Source organism: Panulirus ornatus, chromosome 66 (genome assembly GCF_036320965.1).
Source record: "Panulirus ornatus isolate Po-2019 chromosome 66, ASM3632096v1, whole genome shotgun sequence".
NCBI classification, from domain to species: Eukaryota; Metazoa; Arthropoda; class Malacostraca; order Decapoda; family Palinuridae; genus Panulirus; species Panulirus ornatus.
In genome coordinates, this window is record NC_092289.1 from 20,732,065 (window position 1) to 20,753,277 (window position 21,213).

Consider the following 21,213-nt stretch of genomic DNA (forward strand, 5'->3'; position numbering starts at 1 on the left):
TGACTTACGATCTTTAGCTCGTTGAGCTACAGATCAGCTGTCGTGTCGTTTTCATCTCATCTCGTTTTCAATCACTCGATACGGTCGAGAAGGGTAAAAGTTGTATGAAAGATAATTTGTCTCCCGGACTCCGTGGAGAGAGAGAGAGAGAGAGAGAGAGAGAGAGAGAGAGAGAGAGAGAGAGAGAGAGAGAGAGAGAGAGAGAAGGTTTGGAATGGAGTTCTGATTTTTTACTTCGACTTCCAAGAATGAAAGCCCATCTTGAGATAGGAAAGCGCAGCTAAAGAAGCCAATACCTTTACCTCGCCATGGTTTCATCACACTCCTCTCCCCTGCCTGAGAGATAAATTTATATATATATATATATATATATATATATATATATATATATATATATATATATATATATATATATATATTATCCCTGGGGATAGGGGATTAAGAATACTTCCCACGTATTCCCTGCGTGTCGTAGAAGGCGACTAAAAGGGGAGGGAGCGGGGGGCTGGAAATCCTCCCCTCTCGTTTCTTTTTTTTTTTAATTTTCCAAAAGACTGAACAGAGAAGGGGGCCAGGTGAGGATATTCCAAAAAAGGACCAGTCCTCTGTTCTTAACGCTACCTCGCTAACGCGAGAAATGGCAAATAGTTTAAAAAAAAAGAAGAAAAAAAAAAAAAATATATATATATATATATATACATATATATATATATATATATATATATATATATATATATATATATATATATATATATATATATATAATTCTCCCGAAGTTCGGCTGGGTCTCTATAAACCATTCGCCAAGTTCCAATAAGAGAGAGAGAGAGAGAGAGAGAGAGAGAGAGAGAGAGAGAGAGAGAGAGAGAGAGAGAGAGAGAGAGAGAGAGAATGATCAACCAGAGTTAAATTCAACTTTTGGAAAAGTTCCGATCTGCGGCGCGCCAAGTCGACGACAATCCGTCTAAACTAAATGACAGAGAGAACTGCGCACACAACACATCACAATAACAACATTAAGCCATAAAACTGCAGCGGTTCACGGACGCTAGCTGGCTGGCTCTCTCTCTCTCTCTCTCTCTCTCTCTCTCTCTCTCTCTCTCTCTCTCTCTCTCTCTCCCAGTTATACCGAAGTAAACAGGATTAACATTTCAGGATGTTGGTTTGGTTTAATCCTAACTTGCCGAGCGGTCTTACCAGCTAGCCTCAGCTGCATGTGACGGAGAGGTGGTTGGGGGTCTTCCATTATGTCTATCATGAGACTTTCCAGACGACCATGAACCTTCAATGTGCGCTACCAGCTTACCCAGTCTCTGACGGCGGGGTCCCACGCGCTGGTGATCGAAATGCGAGTAGTTAAACTAACGTGTGTTACAAGGTCATCTCGGACTATGGGTACGATAAGAAGATATAGTCGTCATTGGAAAAATCTCGGTGATCTAGAGAGAGAGAGAGAGAGAGAGAGAGAGAGAGAGAGAGAGAGAGAGAGAGAGAGAGAGAGAGAGAGAGAGAGACAGACAGAGAGAGGACCAACTCAAAACGTGTTGCCCTGTAGCTTACAATACCGACATGCAGTTTGTAAAAGCGTTTTTCATTTACTGAAAATAATCCATTCATAACACACACACACACACACACACACACACACACACACACACACACACATACATACATATACACAGCAGACATCACAATGGTATATGAATATACTTTCCACAGCTCAGAGGTCAGGCTTGGAACTGAGAGTATAATCCTGTTCTAATTTGAGCCTTTGAGAAATGCAATACACCGGCCGAGCGCGCTATCTCTCTCTCTCTCTGTTGTTAGTCCACGAGTATTAGTGGCAGATTGAAGCGAACATCAGTGAGAAGTGTTGATAAGTGATGTGACGGGCAGGAACGGGTGGCAAGGAGAGATGGAACACACGAGCACGACCTGTACTCACAACAAACCAGGTCACAAACGAGACCTCATAATAAACCAGGTCACAAACGAGACCTCATAATAAACCATGTCACAAACGAGACCTCATAATACACCGGGTCACAAGCATGACCACTTCAAATCTCACCAGGTCACAAGCAAGACCACAGAATACACCAGGTCACAAGCATGACCACTTCAAATCACACCAGGTCACAAGCAAGACCACAGAATACACCAGGTCACAAGCATGACCTCCTCAGAACACACCAGGTCACAGGCAAGACCACAGAATACACCAGGTCACTAGCATGATCACTTCAAAACACACCAGGTCACAAGCATGACCACTTCAGAACACACCAGGTCACAAGCATGACCTTCACTATGGACAAACACTTCCATCAAGCGCATCAGACACCTCAGGAGCGGAGGGCCCCCTCTCCCTCCCTCGGATCCTAACAGCCTGCTTGAACATTTCGCATGCATCATTAACTTAGTGCCATTTGGTAAACGCCATTTGGTTTACCAAAGGGCGTTTACCACATGGCGTCCTAGCTCCGTCTCTTCGCTGTACATCAACTGACTTATATTTCTTTCTTGTATCTCCCCTGATGATGTGATTATTACACGAAAGTGCACTTGGGTACTTGTCGTGTTTCATTTTCCCCGTGGACTTGTAGGAATATATATATATATATATATATATATATATATATATATATATATATATATATATATATATATATATATATATATAGCGGACGGCTTCACATGCATCTCACATCCGCACGCGGCGTGTGAATCAGACAAAGAGGAACAATTAGCTGAATTAATGCTTCTGGAAGTATAATTTCCACAGGAATCCGTCTCCATCCTCATTTGCATATTACCGTGGTACATGCGGGACTCACGCCTCCCCGACCACCACCAGGAGAGTCACCTTGGGACACAGGACAGATGCACGCTGTATGCGCCTCGTGGCAATCAACACCCAAACCTGGTTGATCTTCGCTAAAGAAAAGTAGTTGCATTGGTACACGACCTCGTAATAATACTGGGGAAAAAAGAGAAATCAGTATATAGAAACGCTGCTATAAACATCAGCAATCCTTTTTAATGAAAGTATCTCGTCTGGCCCGTAACAATACTAACAAATTGTGACCCCGTACGTACGTGAGGCTGGTGTTATTACAGCTAATCTTTGCGAGGGTTAAGTACCCGTTCATCAAGGTCGTAATCCAATTTACAGCGAATTCGTTCCTGCGTGGTTTGTGGCTTCAGAAGCTCGATCACTTCAGGGCGCATCTAGGGATGAGCTACGTGGCGTGTCAGTAAGTATAGCAAGGCAGGTTTCGTCATGCAAGTGACCTGGAAGTTGAAGACATTCCACCACAATTCAGTAATCACCAAGTTCAGTAAACTGATGCGCAAGACCACGCCATGGCCGAGGGCCGTACTGGGCCCAAGCCAATATAAATTCGACTCTTAGTAATCTAATAAGTACTTCACAAACAAAGCGAACCAGAATACAATATAGACACAGTCGTAGTTCCAGCTTCGCCGCTCGCAAGGCTACACTCGTGGCATAATTCAATGATACTTGGACAGTTAAACACGAAAAAAAAAAAAAGGCAAGGAGCCCGGGCGTGAAGACAAACAATTACACATGACAACTCCTTGGCTGGGTTAACTCAAAAGACATAAACCTCATTTCATCCCTGGAAACTTTCGCACAAAAAGATTCCTCAACACACCGCTCAGAAAACACAACAATTCACAACTTCCCATTTAAAAAAAAAAAGAAAGAAAAAAAAGGAGAGAAGTGGCATTTTGTTGTGCGTAAATGCCGACGAATTGGTGGCTTCAAAAGACGTCCACGTCAAAGGTTTAGATGAGTTAATGCGAGCACAAGAGGCTCGTGTGTGTGTGTGTGTGTGTGTGTGTGTGTGTGTGTGTGTGTGTGTGTGTGTGTGTGTGTGTGTGTGTGTGTGGTAAGTGAGGCTGGAGCGTCCGAGACACAGACGATGACAAACCAAGACACCAAGCGTCACTCAACCCCGCACAATAACAAGTTACGTAAGGGATTAAGAGAGAGAGAGAGAGAGAGAGAGAGAGAGAGAGAGAGAGAGAGAGAGAGAGAGAGAGAGAGAGAGAGAGAGAGAGAGAGAGAGAGAGAGAGAGAGAGAGAGAGGCTGAAGGACCAGCAGTCCGGGAGGGGAAGATAAACAGACTTTGTGGAGGATTAAAGGTAAGACAGCGAGAGATGAGGAGCTACGGAGGAGATAATGAAATTACTTCCCGAAGCTGGAGGGTTAATAGGTCTTCTGGGAGACTGGGAGATTTAGGGCCGGAGATGGGCGACTGAAGGGCTCCAACCCCATCCCCGGTGGATGGTATTGACTGCATCTCTTGCATGGGTCTGCGAGAAGCGCGGAAAGAATCCAAACAAAACCATCCCCATCCCATCGTATTCTTTTCCCTATCACCACCCATCCCCATTGCCCATATATATATATATATATATATATATATATATATATATATATATCCTCTCTCACCCTTCCCTGATATTCTCCCATTCCCCCCCAATCACTCCACTATACAGTCGCTATTCCTTGCCTCGGACCATTACAGAGGTTTAATGGCTTCACGAGATCTATGCGACTTTTCAGTGTACATTACGTTAACGGTGGTAGGACACAACCTGACTGTCCATCCTCCGTCGTAAATGAGGACCTGGAATGAATGTCGTCCAAACACCTTCGCCGTAAAGTGGCTTTGATCTCTTTTCTCTGATAATAATCGAGCAGTTTTTCACCGTTGCTCTGGGTTACATGGGCGGCCCTCACCGCTGCTAGGGCTCCACTGGGAAGGTCTTCATACACAGGGCTACATGGGAAGCCCTCGTCATCACAAAGGAGGGGGTGAGCACACACGTCCCGTTGTTGTACTGGAAGACCTGCTTCATTGTGTCCTCTTCTACTGAAGCAACACAAGAACGACCTACTTCGGGAACTGTGGCCTTCGTCAGGAGAGAACCATGAGACTTGAGCGTCGATCCTCATTGGCTCCTCTCATCCCCTCTCATGACACACACACACACACACACACACACACACACACACACACACACACACACACACACAAAGTGTCGTCCTCCACCCGCAACAGATGAGGTTGCCGGGTCTTGCGTCAAGGTGGGAAAGTTCAGCTGAGTGTTGACCTAAGATCATGCTAATCATTCTACAACAAACATCTTGCTTACGAGGGTTACATTTATTTCCTTCGTGTGGCGATAGTAGCTGGTCAGCTCGAGCATGTACACATGACTGAGGTAAATTTTCATATCTTTCTACTCGGCTTTTCCCGTTCCGCCAAGAGGCTGCCCCATCTTGGATGAGCACCTACCTACCTCCTTCAGTGTAGCCTGTCAACCAGGGATACATAATGTCTCCACGGTCAGCTAGTCTCGCCCTCTCTACCCCTTGATGTCTCTCACGCATTTTTCGTTTTTGTCTTTAACTTGTACAAAAGGAATACAGAGGAAGTCAAACAGCAACAGCCCACTGGGTCCTTCCGACTCTGTTGGTGCAGACTTGGTTCTTTTCCCTTCGTCTATACGGCCCTCTTTCTCGTCTGTTTCAGAGCGATTCTCGGCCGCTTGATCTCAGTTCTCAAGTACTCGGACCCACTTCTTGCCAACCTTGTATTAAACCGACTCTGCATGACAGCATTTATGATGTAATGATTATATTTCTTGGCTCTTCGGTTCAGCGTCTAGTCTAAACATACAACGCGTCTCTTGACCTAGTCTAGTGTGTGTGTGTGTATATATATATATATATATATATATATATATATATATATATATATATATATATATATATTTTTTTTTTTTTTTTTTTTTTTTTTTATACTTTGTCGCTGTCTCCCGCGTTTGCGAGGTAGCGCAAGGAAACAGACGAAAGAAATGCCCCCCCCCCCCCCCATACACATGTACATACACACGTCCAGACACGCAAATATACATACCTACACAGCTTTCCATGGTTTACCCCAGACGCTTCACATGCCTTGCTTCAATCCACTGACAGCACGTCAACCCCTGTATACCACATGACTCCAATTCACTCTATTTCTTGCCCTCCTTTCACCCTCCTGCATGTTCAGGCCCCGATCACACAAAATCTTTTTCACTCCATCTTTCCACCTCCAATTTGGTCTCCCTCTTCTCCTCGTTCCCTCCACCTCCGACACATATATCCTCTTGGTCAATCTCTCCTCACTCATTCTCTCCATGTGCCCAAACCATTTCAAAACACCCTCTTCTGCTCTCTCGACCACGCTCTTTTTATTTCCACACATCTCTCTTACCCTTACGTTACTTACTCGATCAAACCACCTCACACCACACATTGTCCTCAAACATCTCATTTCCAGCACATCCATCCTCCTGCGCACATCTCTATCCATAGCCCACGCCTCGCAACCATACAGCATTGTTGGAACCACTATTCCCTCAAACATACCCATTTTTGCTTTCCGAGATAATGTTCTCGACTTCCACACATTTTTCAAGGCTCCCAAAATTTTCGCCCCCTCCCCCACCCTATGATCCACTTCCGCTTCCATGGTTCCATCCGCTGACAGATCCACTCCCAGATATCTAAAACACTTCACTTCCTCCAGTTTTTCTCCATTCAAACTCACCTCCCAATTGACTTGACCCTCACCCCTACTGTACCTAATAACCTTGCTCTTATTCACATTTACTCTCAACTTTCTTCTTCCACACACTTTACCAAACTCAGTCACCAGCTTCTGCAGTTTCTCACATGAATCAGCCACCAGCGCTGTATCATCAGCGAACAACAATTGACTCACTTCCCAAGCTCTCTCATCCCCAACAGACTTCATACTTGCCCCTCTTTCCAGGACTCTTGCATTTACCTCCTTTACAACCCCATCCATAAACAAATTAAACAACCATGGAGACATCACATATATATATATATATATATATTAATGTTTTTACTACCACCTCGTCATTACTCCTTGACATGTCGTTACGTATAAACCTCATTCACTGGCCGACGTATTCGTCACCCCAAGTTCTCAGAGTTTCGATCTGGGAAAATCTTTCCCACGACTGAGAGAGTGTGGAGTCATCCCACGCGATCTGAATCCCCGAGTGAGGGTTTAAGCACAGCCGCCCCTGCTATTGGAACCCTCTTGCAACACTGCCTCGCCCACTCGCCCCTCGTCTCCATGACACGTAGATGATGTGAACGGAGAGAGAGAGAGAGAGAGAGAGAGAGAGAGAGAGAGAGAGAGAGAGAGAGAGAGAGAGAGAGAAGCTTAAATTATCTACAAGTAATCCACTGAGGTAATGGCCCTACAGCCCTGCCACAAACGGGTCACCATAAGGTGCCCCAAAGATCAGTCACACCGACATGCCTTAAAACCTTTAAATTCTACACATCGTCATCGTCTTTACTGACATAAGTAACGCTTCAATAAAGAGCAGTCTATCACAGCTAGGCTGAATGCCGCCAACTTCAGCTGAATATACCGGCTGAATGCCGCCAACTTCAGTTATCCTGATAATATAAATTCGTAAGAGCAAGGACCACACCTACTCACCCTTACCGTTTCCGGCCGAGAAAGCGTCTACATGAGAGTACAGAGCCATAACCACCATCCATTCCATGTGCAACGTTCTGCAGGGAACGTATCTTTTTACGCGCAACTTTCTGCATCTCACTTAATCCTCATTTCAGCTCATCCCTTAATTTCCATGGTGGTATTTCAGAACCAGTCATTTTACACTTGACGGGTTTTTTTTTTTTACTCTCTCTCTCTCTCTCTCTCTCTCTCTCTCTCTCTCTCTCTCTCTCTCTCTCTCTCTCTCTCTCTCTCTCTCTCTCTCCGATAATCTTCGTGCTCTGAATTTCAAAAGTTACTAAGTCGGATGAATTTAGCGGGTGGAGCCGCCTGAAGCCAGACCGGCAAAGAAGCATTCGAGGTTGAAGAAAATGGACGATAAAAGTAAAAAGCAAAAAAAAAAAAAAGAAAAAAAAAAAAGATTCATTCCTGCGTGGACCAAGTTAATTCCCTCCTAATCTTCCCCACATAATCCCAGTCCCAGTTGCAGCGTCTTCTCTTCCCGCTGGGGAGGGAAATGGAACAAATCCAAAACTTTAATACTTAATCTTGGCAGAACGGCTAATGCCAGGCCAGCCATGGATTAAATTCTGTCAACTCGCATACCAGCAATATGGACGAAAGTGATGCAAAGCGACTCTTTTATCTTGGCTAGGAATTTGGCTGAGCACGCTGGGCATTTTCTTGGGGTAAAAGACTTCGCCCAGGAAGAATCTGAACCTCTCTCTCTCTCTCTCTCTCTCTCTCTCTCTCTCTCTCTCTCTCTCTCTCTCTCTCTCTCTCTCTCTCACACACACACACGGTAGGTAGAAGGCAGCCACCGACCACGGAGGTACTGCCAGTACTCCCAGCCTCAGTATCAGGAGGGTTCGTGACAGCTTTGCACGCATAAGCCACCAAGCCCTTCGGTGGCTATCAAGCATCACTCCCTTGATTCAAGGAGCTCCCGTTCCCTTCTGCCTCACCGACGCGTGAGGCTGCTGCTGCAGGCCCTCAGCCCACAAACATGACAACGTCTGTCCCATCCGACACGTAACTCACAAGACTCGGTTCATCATAACTTTATAATTGCCCTGCGGTTGGAGCGCTACGGCCCTAATCCTATCCCTCGTCTACTGGCAAAAAACCCGTCGAAGGCCATGTCTCTCTCTTGCAAATATACACCACCGACGAACGTGTTGACTACGCTACGTTACCACGATGAAGACGGGTTTGACATCCCTGCAGAGAACACTTATTACTGCGGGGTCTACAGCGAACACCCGACTGCGGGTCTTGTAGTGGACACCTGACTGCGGGATCTACAGCGAACACCTGACTGTAGGATCTACAGCGAACACCTGACTGCGTGCCCTGCAGTGAACACTGGACTGCAGGGGTCCACGGCGAACACCAGCCCAGAACCCCCCACTGAAAAGACGTCGTCTCTAATCCTTAGAGAACTTCAAAGTCTGGGAAACCCGAGATTTTCTGGAGATTTTAATTAAAGAAACTTTTTCTTCGCTTTGTAATATCTGGAGTAGTTTTGAGGATGACTCCCGTTACCGGCGTTCCCGGAGATGTGGCAGGATGTGCAGGCGAGGGTGGGGAAGCAAGACAACTGATATGGACACTATGGATGGTACTTTGGGAAGACTCGTTTCACATGAAGAACTCTATTTATCAACACACAGACACACACACACACACACACACACACACACATAACATTATTTTCCTCTCTCTCTCATACTTGATCGCCGTTTCCAGCGTTAGCGAGGCAACGCCAGGAATAAGCGAAGAAAGGTCGCACTCGCCTACATCCAGCCTACAACCACAGTCTCTGGGCGACACATTAGCAAGTCTGATCAGTCATTACCACATCTGTGATGTGACGTTTGTGCTGTAAACATTCCCCGGTGAAGGATGGTGACCTACAACCACCGAGAAAGACGATACGACGATCTTTGGGCACGATGGCACGACCCTTGAGCACGACGGCACGACAGGCCGATCCTTCAGTCCGAAGGAGCGACTGAGCAAACCCTAAGGAATCGGGTTTAAGACCAGTGCCCTTGTACCCGAGGCCCTGGGAAATGTGAGCGAGCGCCACGAACGTCCCCCATAGGAAGAGGTGGTGGTCGAGGGCGGGAAATCTCCACGCCAGATGTGGTCCGTCAAGCTGTGCCAGCCAGCGATCCCACACGGTTGCGACAGTGTCCACAGCGCCCTCTGGCGCCAGCGAAACCACCTAGCGATGACGTGTATGCGGGCACCGATCGCCTACCCTAATTCTAATTCCAGACTGACTTTAAAAAAGGCTCCCCTACTCTAACTCCAGACTGACTTTAAAAAAGGCTCCCCTACTCTAACTCCAGACTGACTTTAAAAAAGGCTACCCTACTCTAATTCCAGACTGACTTTAAAAAAGGCTCCCCTACTCTAACTCCAGACTGACTTTAAAAAAGGCTACCCTACTCTAATTCCAGACTGACTTCAAAAGTGTCTAAGACCCATGTGTTGTGACTGAATAAGATGTCTCTTCTTTTTGTAATTCAAAGCCAAATCCTATTATGAGAAAGCATTAATTTATTCCATGAAGATTTAATGTTGAAAACACTGTTCGGGGTTAGGCTGCTTTCCAGGAACTAAATATATCTCTCTTTCTCCAGAACATTTCTGGAACCATGAATCATTTTCTTTGTCGACATTTTTCTTCTCACTTCCGCCTTCCTTCGTCCCCTAATTCATGTCGCACTTCAGATCTCCTGAAGAGGTTTCATCGAGTGTTGGGCCTCAGCTAATTGTCAGTTGCCCTGAAGCCAGGTAACGTCTCCAGGTATCACAAAAATAAAATCTCGAGAAAACAAAAATGAAATTTGATGGATCGCAAGCTGACGAAACGCGTAAAAATGTAACTGATTACATCTAGATAATGATGTCTCTGATTTCCTTGTATAAACTGCTTCAAAACTTCTAAATTATAATAACAAAGTGAATGTAACGCTTCGGTACTTATCATACATAACCAGAGACAGCAATTCAATGAATAGGACAGCATCATTAGCATAGTCAAAACGCCCACTGCTATGTTAAGCAAAGAGGAGAACTCGCCGCTAACATCCGAGGAGAGACGAGCCCACTGCTAGCATAAGCCCACTGCTAACACAGCACAGCCCACTGATAACAAGGACCACCACTGCTAACCTAAAGGAAACACAGTCACAAAATATAATATAATCCGAAATTCCTAACGATCCTAATTGCTTGGTGGATACCGTAATGTCTTGGAACCTTCTCCTGTGTCACAATGATGTCTTACATCATCATCATCATCATCAGCATTATCATCCCATACTTCAGCCAGATGAAGCCAAAGGCTCCCAAATTGAAGGTTGAACCTCTTTCGCTCGTGGTGAGCTGTGGGTCGTGATAAGGCCGGGGAATTCTTAAGGTGAAAGCCTGAGGGAGTGTTGCAGGTAGGCTGGGGACCAGAAGGGGGAAGTTGGAGTTAATAAGGGGCATCATAACACCTTATGATGTCCTAGTCTCTGAGATTCATTTTTGTGTGTTATTGGGGAAGAGAGTTTGACACTTGTGTTGCCCCGTCACTTACACTTGCGTGTGTGTGTGTATATATATATATATATATATATATATATATATATATATATATATATATATATATATATATATATATATATATACCATGTCGTAACCATACATATATACACACATACCACACTCAGCTCGGGCTAAGCAACTGCTCATCGACCAGGCCCAAGAGGAGGAAGACGAACAGTTGGTTTGTCTGTGAACCGACTGCCTTGTCCGACATCCGATAACCAAAGCACCATGAAGGCCCTGTGTGCGTGTGTCTGTGTGTGTGTGTGTGTGTGTGTGTGTGTGTGTGTGTGTGTATTTAAGTGATCATAAAGTTTTTAGAAATCTTCCTTAATATCTTAAGCTTCACCACAAGTGTTATGCACAACATAATGACCAAGTTGTTGTTACACTTAGTAATAATATCCAGACTTCCTAATTTTTCCCGGGAGACGGATTTAACCTCATAACACAAAATCTGGCCGAAAATGCGCGCACCATTTTTCAAGAATACGGGAACTCTCCGGCTAGAAGAATACGGGAACTCTCCGGCAAGAAGAAGGTGAAACGCTCTTTAGAAAAAGACTTTTCATAATATGTCTTCTGGATCCCTTCATGTTTTCATAATATGTCTTCTGGATCCCTTCATGTTTTCATAATATGTCTTCTGGATCCCTTCATGTTTTCATAATGTGACGAAGTTTTTTTTCGTTCCCCCCCACCAAAAAAAAAAAAAAAAATTGTATTTATGTCACGTTCGCCTTTATGAGGTCTGAACAAAGGGTCTATTCAAACATACACTATTAAGCAGTGGAACCTGATGAGGTGGATTGTCTCCGCGAGACATGTCGTGCCACATGTATAGATTTATTACATGGTAAATAAACTTGCATAAACTCCTACTGAAGTGCGATTTCACCTTCATAACTTTCATCACGGACGGGTGTGATATATATATATATATATATATATATATATATATATATATATATACTGTGCATCTTAGGGAAAAATCTTCCTACCTCAAAAGTTTAAGGCGACTTAACTGTACGAGACAATGAACATTTCACCACACATACAGTCCCCATGTTATTTCCACACTCCGCGCTGGTCTCCCTCCCTCCCCCGCGGGCCCAGCAATGTGACTGTACATTACCCTTGTGTACTTGGACGTCCGTGTGACGTACTAGGGCAGGAGACGTACTATTCCCAGGGCATTTTATACACGGAGGTGGTGCGGGGTACGGAGACTTCCGTACGCTACAGCATTTCACTATTCCTAAGACACTCGTAGAGGCTGTTTCCCACAACGTAACGTCTTGGGCTACGTAAAAAAAAAAAAAAAAAAAAAAAAAAAAAAGCGAATTTACAGATAAAAGAAAATCTATTCTTAACCTTGAAATTCAAAACATGGAGGTGCGTTGAGATAGCATGGTGCCACAACACACACACACACACACACACACACACACACACACACACACACACACACACACACACACAGTCTTGAGAAGACGTTAGGGAAAAGCATTCAGGAAATTCAAGGGGGCGAAATTCGTCGACTTCATGGCAGTGCCAATTACCTTAACGAGATGGTCGGGTATTTTCCCAAGTTTCGTGTTTGTACACCACGGGAATCGTAAGGCGAAATGCCTTTCATACCCGCACGCCCTCTAACTCCCACTTCCTCACAAGCCTAATTTCTTCAGTTAAGGACGCATATGACGTTTAAAGAACATGGGACATGGGGGGAACTCTCGTTTTCATACCGCCAGTCCGTGCAGCTGACGATGTATGTCGCTACAACGTGTGCTCGAACTAGTAAAGTAACCACAACGTAACAGAACACACATGCGTATACACCCATATTACGGGGGGGACACAAGCCAATCATGACCACTTCGGAGTAAAAGAAAACGGTGTACGAGACAAAGAAAACGAAAAGTGAGTCAGAAACCCCACAGGTGATATATTGAATTACCAGTCGTATAAATGAAGGAATCAACTTGAGATAACAGACGACAATAAAAGTAATAAAATTAATTTTGTTGACCCATATGTTCGTTATGCATGAAATACGTATTACATTTGTTTCATGGTCAATATTGACTGTTCATTTGTATTGTTAAATGTCACACTCAAACATTTTCAAAATTTCCCAATATATATATATATATATATATATATATATATATATATATATATATATATATATATATATATATATATATATAAACTTTCCATTTGAAGGACTAGACAACTAAATGTCTTTCAAGAATTAAATTTACAAAGAGGAAGATGCAAGACCTTGCAAGTCTGTTAGAATTCCTGTGATTTGCGACTAATTACATTGTCCCCGACCATTTGAGGTTAACAAGGTCTTCACAACAGTAAATATACGCATCTTCTTGCCGCCACCTGGGGACGTGGTGTTTGAGGAAAGGCCTCTGGTGGCATTGCTGTTATTTTCGAGGTTCTGAAATTTGATATAAAAATTTGGCACAAAAGTATCTTGAGCATATACTGTGATACACGCTGTAAGTGTCTGGTGTCGCTGACTTCGTCCTGAAATACGTCATTCTGTAGTAAGTGCAAGTGACCGAGTGTCACTGTGCACTCATCGCGTTACTTTTTGTTGGGTTCGATGGTGAACATATCCTCGTCCAGCGTTACCGAACATGAATCAATATGGGCCCGCCTACGGGTCGGGTATATTCGGGTTTAACTCACGAGCGAGGTTATCGGCTCACATTCAACCTACGTGTTCATCCTCCCTTCGATACCAGTCGAATATTGGTACCTCGCTTAAGATGGTGTGTGTGTATGTGTGCGTAAACACGATTAAAGAAGTCGTACAGATATAAAATATCATATATATATATATATATATATATGAGGTGCCTGAGGATTGGCGGAATGCTTGCATAGTGCCATTGTACAAAGGCAAAGGGGATAAGAGTGAGTGCTCAAATTACAGAGGTATAAGTTTGTTGAGTATTCCTGGTAAATTATATGGGAGGGTATTGATTGAGAGGGTGAAGGCATGTACAGAGCATCAGATTGGGGAAGAGCAGTGTGGTTTCAGAAGTGGTAGAGGATGTGTGGATCAGGTGTTTGCTTTGAAGAATGTATGTGAGAAATACTTAGAAAAGCAAATGGATTTGTATGTAGCATTTATGGATCTGGAGAAGGCATATGACAGAGTTGATAGAGATGCTCTGTGGAAGGTATTAAGAATATATGGTGTGGGAGGAAAGTTGTTAGAAGCAGTGAAAAGTTTTTATCGAGGATGTAAGGCATGTGTACGTGTAGGAAGAGAGGAAAGTGATTGGTTCTCAGTGAATGTAGGTTTGCGGCAGGGGTGTGTGATGTCTCCATGGTTGTTTAATTTGTTTATGGATGGGGTTGTTAGGGAGGTAAATGCAAGAGTTTTGGAAAGAGGGGCAAGTATGAAGTCTGTTGGGGATGAGAGAGCTTGGGAAGTGAGTCAGTTGTTGTTCGCTGATGATACAGCGCTGGTGGCGGATTCATGTGAGAAACTGCAGAAGCTGGTGACGGAGTTTGGTAAAGTGTGTGGAAGAAGAAAGTTAAGAGTAAATGTCAATAAGAGCAAGGTTATTAGGTACAGTAGGGTTGAGGGTCAAGTCAATTGGGAGGTGAGTTTGAATGGTGAGAGGCTGGAGGAAGTGAAGTGTTTTAGATATCTGGGAGTGGATCTGTCAGCGGATGGAACCATGGAAGCGGAAGTGGATCATAGGGTGGGGGAGGGGGCGAAAATTTTGGGAGCCTTGAAAAATGTGTGGAAGTCGAGAACATTATCCCGGAAAGCAAAAATGGGTATGTTTGAAGGAATAGTAGTTCCAACAATGTTGTATGGTTGCGAGGCGTGGGCTATGGATAGAGTTGTGCGTAGGAGGATGGATGTGCTGGAAATGAGATGTTTGAGGACAATGTGTGGTGTGAGGTGGTTTGATCGAGTAAGTAACGTAAGGGTAAGAGAGATGTGTGGAAATAAAAAGAGCGTGGTTGAGAGAGCAGAAGAGGGTGTTTTGAAGTGGTTTGGGCACATGGAGAGAATGAGTGAGGAAAGATTGACCAAGAGGATATATGTGTCGGAGGTGGAGGGAACGAGGAGAAGAGGGAGACCAAATTGGAGGTGGAAAGATGGAGTGAAAAGGATTTTGTGTGATCGGGGCCTGAACATGCAGGAGGGTGAAAGGAGGGCAAGGAATAGAGTGAATTGGAGCGATGTGGTATACAGGGGTTGACGTGCTGTCAGTGGATTGAATCAAGGCATGTGAAGCGTCTGGGGTAAACCATGGAAAGCTGTGTAGGTATGTATATTTGCGTGTGTGGACGTGTGTATGTACATGTGTATGGGGGGGGTTGGGCCATTTATTTCGTCTGTTTCCTTGCGCTACCTCGCAAACGCGGGAGACAGCGACAAAGTATAAAAAAAAAAAAAAAAAAAAAAAAAAAAAAAAAATATATATATATATATATATATATATATATATATATATATATATATATATATATATATATATATATATATATATATATATATATATATGTATATATATATATACACTTTTTCATTGGATGTGGTTTTGAGAGGAGGAGGATATTCAGGCTCGTCGCGATCCATATTACACTCGGGGAAGACTTCATCCTCAGCCTCGGCCTGACGTAATCCCCCGAGGGAGGGAGGGTTTGAACTCCACCTCACGTCCAGCCACTCCCCCGACTTTTCAAACTGTGGCGTTCACCACTAATCCTCCCTCCTCCTCCCCTCCTCCCCACCAACGCCCCTCCACCCCAACAGGTCATCAGTTCTAGATGGAGGATGTCAGACGAAGACTTCACAGTCGAGCCGAATCCACTGGGAATATCAAAGAGAGGCTCTGATTACTACTACTAATGTGGCTGCATTACACACGGAGGGACTCTCTCTCTCTTTTGGGCGACGAGGAACCCACCCTACCCACCCCTCCGTCGTCGTGTATACGGAACCCATCAACTGTGAACGTGGAACTTTTGACATTCCACCGAAGTTCGTACTCCGTTGAAAATGACGCACTCTGGGTCATGTCCATCTAATGCAGACGATCTTTCTTCTCTGTCTTTTTCTAAAAAATATCATTGTCTTTCTCTCTCTAAAAAAAAATATGTGTATTAAGGGTTTATAACTTTTCATCTAGAATCTAAGAAAATCATATAAAGTTTTGAAGTTCTATAAAACGTGATACAACTGGCTTAACTCCTACATTTTGTGGAATTTTAAACAATCTTATAAAATCAACTTTCTCTTATATATATATATATATATATATATATATATATATATATATATATATATATATATATATATATATATATATATATATATATATATATATCCTTCCAATACTGTACTTGCCTGGCAACTAATAAGCATGGCTAAATACATTGCTACGATTACGGTCTTATTAATAATGCGTCAGGTGACTAACACGTGCTTCAGGTGACTAAACACGTGAATCAAGTGACTAACATGTGCGTCACGTGACTAACACGTAGAGTCAAGTGACTAATACGTGCGTCACGTGACTAACACGTAGAGTGATTCCAAATTCCTGAGCAAATATCTTTCGAATTTCTGAATACATAAAGAAAAAGAATATAAGGTAGAGGTTTTACCTTCCTTATACAGTTCTATATAAAAAAAAATGTGGCTATGAAATAAGGAGAGATGAGAAGAAAACCTTTCTGAAAGCGATACACTGGCTTAGAAAACAGAAAGGAGGTTATTCACCTTCCTATAAACACATGATATAAACATCCAAATCATATACAGGAGTAAAGACATGGTATGTAAATATCAGCACGGGGCAATACGCGTGTCAATACGCTCTCTCTCTCTCTCTCTCTCTCTCTCTCTCTCTCTCTCTCTCTCTCTCTCTCTCTCTCTCTCTCTATGACACACACACTGCCTGGGCGCGGCAGTCGACCTACATTCCACCCAGGTGTTCATCGTCCCCCTCGGGGCAGGTCGATAAATGGGGACCTGGCCTAGAATGGTGTGTGTGTGTGTGTGTGTGTGTGTGTGTGTGTGTGTGTGTGTGTGTGTGTGTGTGTGTGTGTGTGTGCCTTATTACTTGGAAGTGAAAATAAGATACATAAGGTTACAAGAAGTAGGCAACACAAGTGTCACGTTCCCTCCTTATAACACTGACAGTAAACACACACACACACACACACACACACACACACACACACACACACACACACACACACACACACCCTAGGCAAGAGAGAACGGTGATGTTGCGTCACAAACCCTTCCTCCGATTTCTATGAAGGATCATCTCACCCTCGTCTTCAAGAGAAAATGATGTCATCCAGAGCGCAAGAGAGCATTTGTCACACGACCCACACAGGAGGTTGGCCATGACACTGGAATCCTCAGCGACGCACTGCGGAAGGACATGGGCGTCGGGAGAAGCCCATTTCAAAATGGGCCAGAGAGTGTCACCAGTGCCGTGCTGAAGGGCTTGGCAGGTCAGGATCGCTGCACTTCTTCTCGATTTACGTAAACGACTCCGCCCGGCGAGGCTCACTGCAGTATGCAGATGATGCCGTGGTCATGACGGATGTAGAAAAAAAAAAAGTGGCGAAAACCGCATCAGCTTACGAGTGTTGACTTGATAAAAAAAATCTGAGGATATTAAGCCCGTTTAAGTCGATTTAAACCATCTAATCTAATTCGAAGGAAGTTTATTGAATTCTGCATTGAACATTTCTTCGAAGAACGGAAACAGAACAACCAGAGGCCATAACATTAGATAAGCAAGAGGCTTGTTAGGCAAAGATAAAGATGAATACCTGTATACCATAAGCGCAGCGGATGAAGGGAATTCACAGAGTAACGGAACCGATATTGTTGACGGGAAAAAAAAGTTTTCGAAAAAGTTGCATGACAGAACGAAAAGTTTGAAAACCCCTGTACGGCAGCAGGGGAAAAAAAAAGCAGTTTGAAAAGCTGTATGACAGCAGAAAAAAAAAGTTTATAAAGCCGTATGACAGCAGATAAAATTAAAGAGATGGGGACCAAGCAGCGTAGAACATCCTACCCATTCTGCGCGAACAGGTGATGGCTGACACATATTCTTTCTAAAGTCTCTCTCTCTCTCTCTCTCTCTCTCTCTCTCTCTCTCTCTCTCTCTCTCTCTCTCTCTCTCTCTCTCTCTCTCTCTCTCTCAGGTCACGATCCGGCAAGTTTTGAACTGCCATCGAAATGAACTCCTGAATAATGCAGTTCAAGTTTCCTTTGAGCTCCCACACTCATCCCCCCCACTCTCTCTCTCTCTCTCTCTCTCTCTCTCTCTCTCTCTCTCTCTCTCTCTCTCTCTCTCTCTTTCTCTCTAAGAAAATACAGATAATGATATTCACCCACTACCATAGCAGTAAATAATAATAATAATAATAATAATAATGATAATGATAATAATAATAATAATAATAATAATAATAATAATAATAATAACAATAATAACAATAATAACCACAAAATAATCATGATAATGTGATTACGTTGTACACACACACACACACACACACACACACACACACACACACACACACACACACACACACACCTAGCCTGAGGCAGGTAGCCACTGTACCCATATACTGACCAGCCCCGAAGGGAGGACGAACACCTGGGTTTGGTGTGGGCTGACTACCACGCCCAGGATTCGAACCGATCCCGAGTAGGCCCGTGCTGACTCCCCTGATGTTTCACGATCTTGCCATGCTGATGTTTCAGTCTCGCCTTGTTGATATTTCAATGTCATGCCCTGTGATATTTCAATATCTTGCCCTGCTGATGTGTGTGTGTGTGTGTGTGTGTGTGTGTGTGTGTGTGTGTGTGTGTGTGTGTGTGTGTGTGTGTGAAGTATACAGTTACAGTAAAAAGAAACAGACCCCAAACAATATAATACTTTTTTATTTCCACAAGAGAAAAATATTTTGGCAATATCTTTTTTTTTTTCATGCAATTTTTCACACGTTTGCTGGCTTACCTAACGAGTCAGGAGCCTCCTGGGCAACACACATTACTTCCCCAGCATGTTAGTCATGAGAAGGGAAGTGTCCTTGAAGGAAAATGGGATAGTGGTTCTCAAAGGCATCTTTAAGGCTATCGAGCCAGGGCGCTCTTTTATCAATTCATAACTTCTCTCTTTCCACAGCCTCCTTAAAGCCTTCCACAGAGTTCAACTTCTGAAAGCTCTCTTACCTTTTTTCTTCTTCGTTCCCCAAGAGGGTAGAACATGGGGCCTGGGAGGGGGGGGGATACTAAAAAAAAAAAAGTTTCAAAGCCACTAACACTGGGAAGTGTTGAGTTAAACTATCGTGGTATGAGCATCGCCTCCGCTTATCCTCACAAAGATCTCTCTCTCTCTCTCTCTCTCTCTCTCTCTCTCTCTCTCTCTCTCTCTCTCTCTCTCTCTCTCTCTCTCTCTCTCTCTCTCTCTCCGTTCCTCTCTGTCAGTGTTGACAAAGTTAATACAGGAGTGAGGCATGAATGACTGTCATGCAAATAATGATTAACGTGTGTGTGTGTGTGTGTGTGTGTGTGTGTGTGTGTGTGTGATAGGTAAGGCAGGGAATATAGCCACCACAAATACAACTTTCTGAAAACTAATAATAAAGTCACAACACGTGTGACCAGGTTGTTAGCTTCATCACCACCACCTCCTCTATACTGGCAATCCCCTTGAGCACAACGGAGCAACCCTTGAGCACAATGGTACAACCCTTTAGCACAATGGTACAACCCTTAAGCACGACTGGTACAACCCTTGAGAACAGCAGTCTAACCCTTGAACACAACGGTACAACCCTTAAGCACGATGGTACAGCCCTTAGCACGACGGTACAACCCTTGAGCACGACGGTACAGCCCTTCAGCACGATGGTACGACAGACCCTTGAGAATGAGTACACGGCCTTTAACCTGACCCTCAAGGGTCGCAAAATCGTGCTCAGGAGATCGAACACCGCCCGTCCCAACACAGACACACACAAGGGATCACGGGCAGTATTTCTCCCAGCCATCAGTAGCAGCTGAGGTGATGACCATCCCTTCTACACACGGCTCTTCCATCTCTCGCTCACCCCCTCTCTCAACACCACACGATCTTCCCTTTCTCAAGATTATGATCATCCAAGAGACTCGTTCTGAGTCATAGAGAGAGAGGTGAGGGGAGGAGGGGAAGACGGAGGCACTGCCAAGAACGAAGCAGGTGGAGAAACGTATATAAAACCGTGGCATTTGGTGTATTTCTGCACTGCTTTGTATAGATGAAAATTTCCCACAAGAATACATTCTTACTCGAATGGAAGATATCTTGAGTGGATTTCATGTTATATCGGTATTTTTCTTTCTTATCTATACTTCAGGGTGCGAGGCGAAATCTACAGGATCCATGTATGACCATCCAAGAGACTCGTGTTAAGCCGTGAATAACAAGATGAATACACGGGTTAAGGATTCTCCTCGCTAAAGTATCAGAACGGCTCGGCATTTTTCACGGCACACATACAATTTTGCTCAAGTGTTCGTGATGTGTAGGAAACTTCGACGCGCAAGAGTTACTTCACTTGCTGGGGTCGGCGGGGCGACACTTTATTAGACACACAGTTGACCCGTAATAACGACCACCCGAGCAAATATTGCGAGACACCTTGACACACTTTCCTAAATATTCTGCGCCGTGGAAGGAAAATATTCCAGATTCTAAAATGCAGATAAATGCATTACTGATCACGGCTATCTCCTAACTTCAGCAGCTGAAAGGAGTACTAGCCATTTACCTCCCGGAACTCGTACGAAACTTGGCTATGAAACAGTCCAGGTCACATGAAACAGTCCAGGTCATATGAAACAGTCCAGGTTACATGAAACAGTTCAGGTCACATGAAACAGTCCAGGTCATATGAAACAGTCCAGGTCATCGGAGAGCAGAGGCACCCGAGAGGATTAAGAGACGTAGCAGG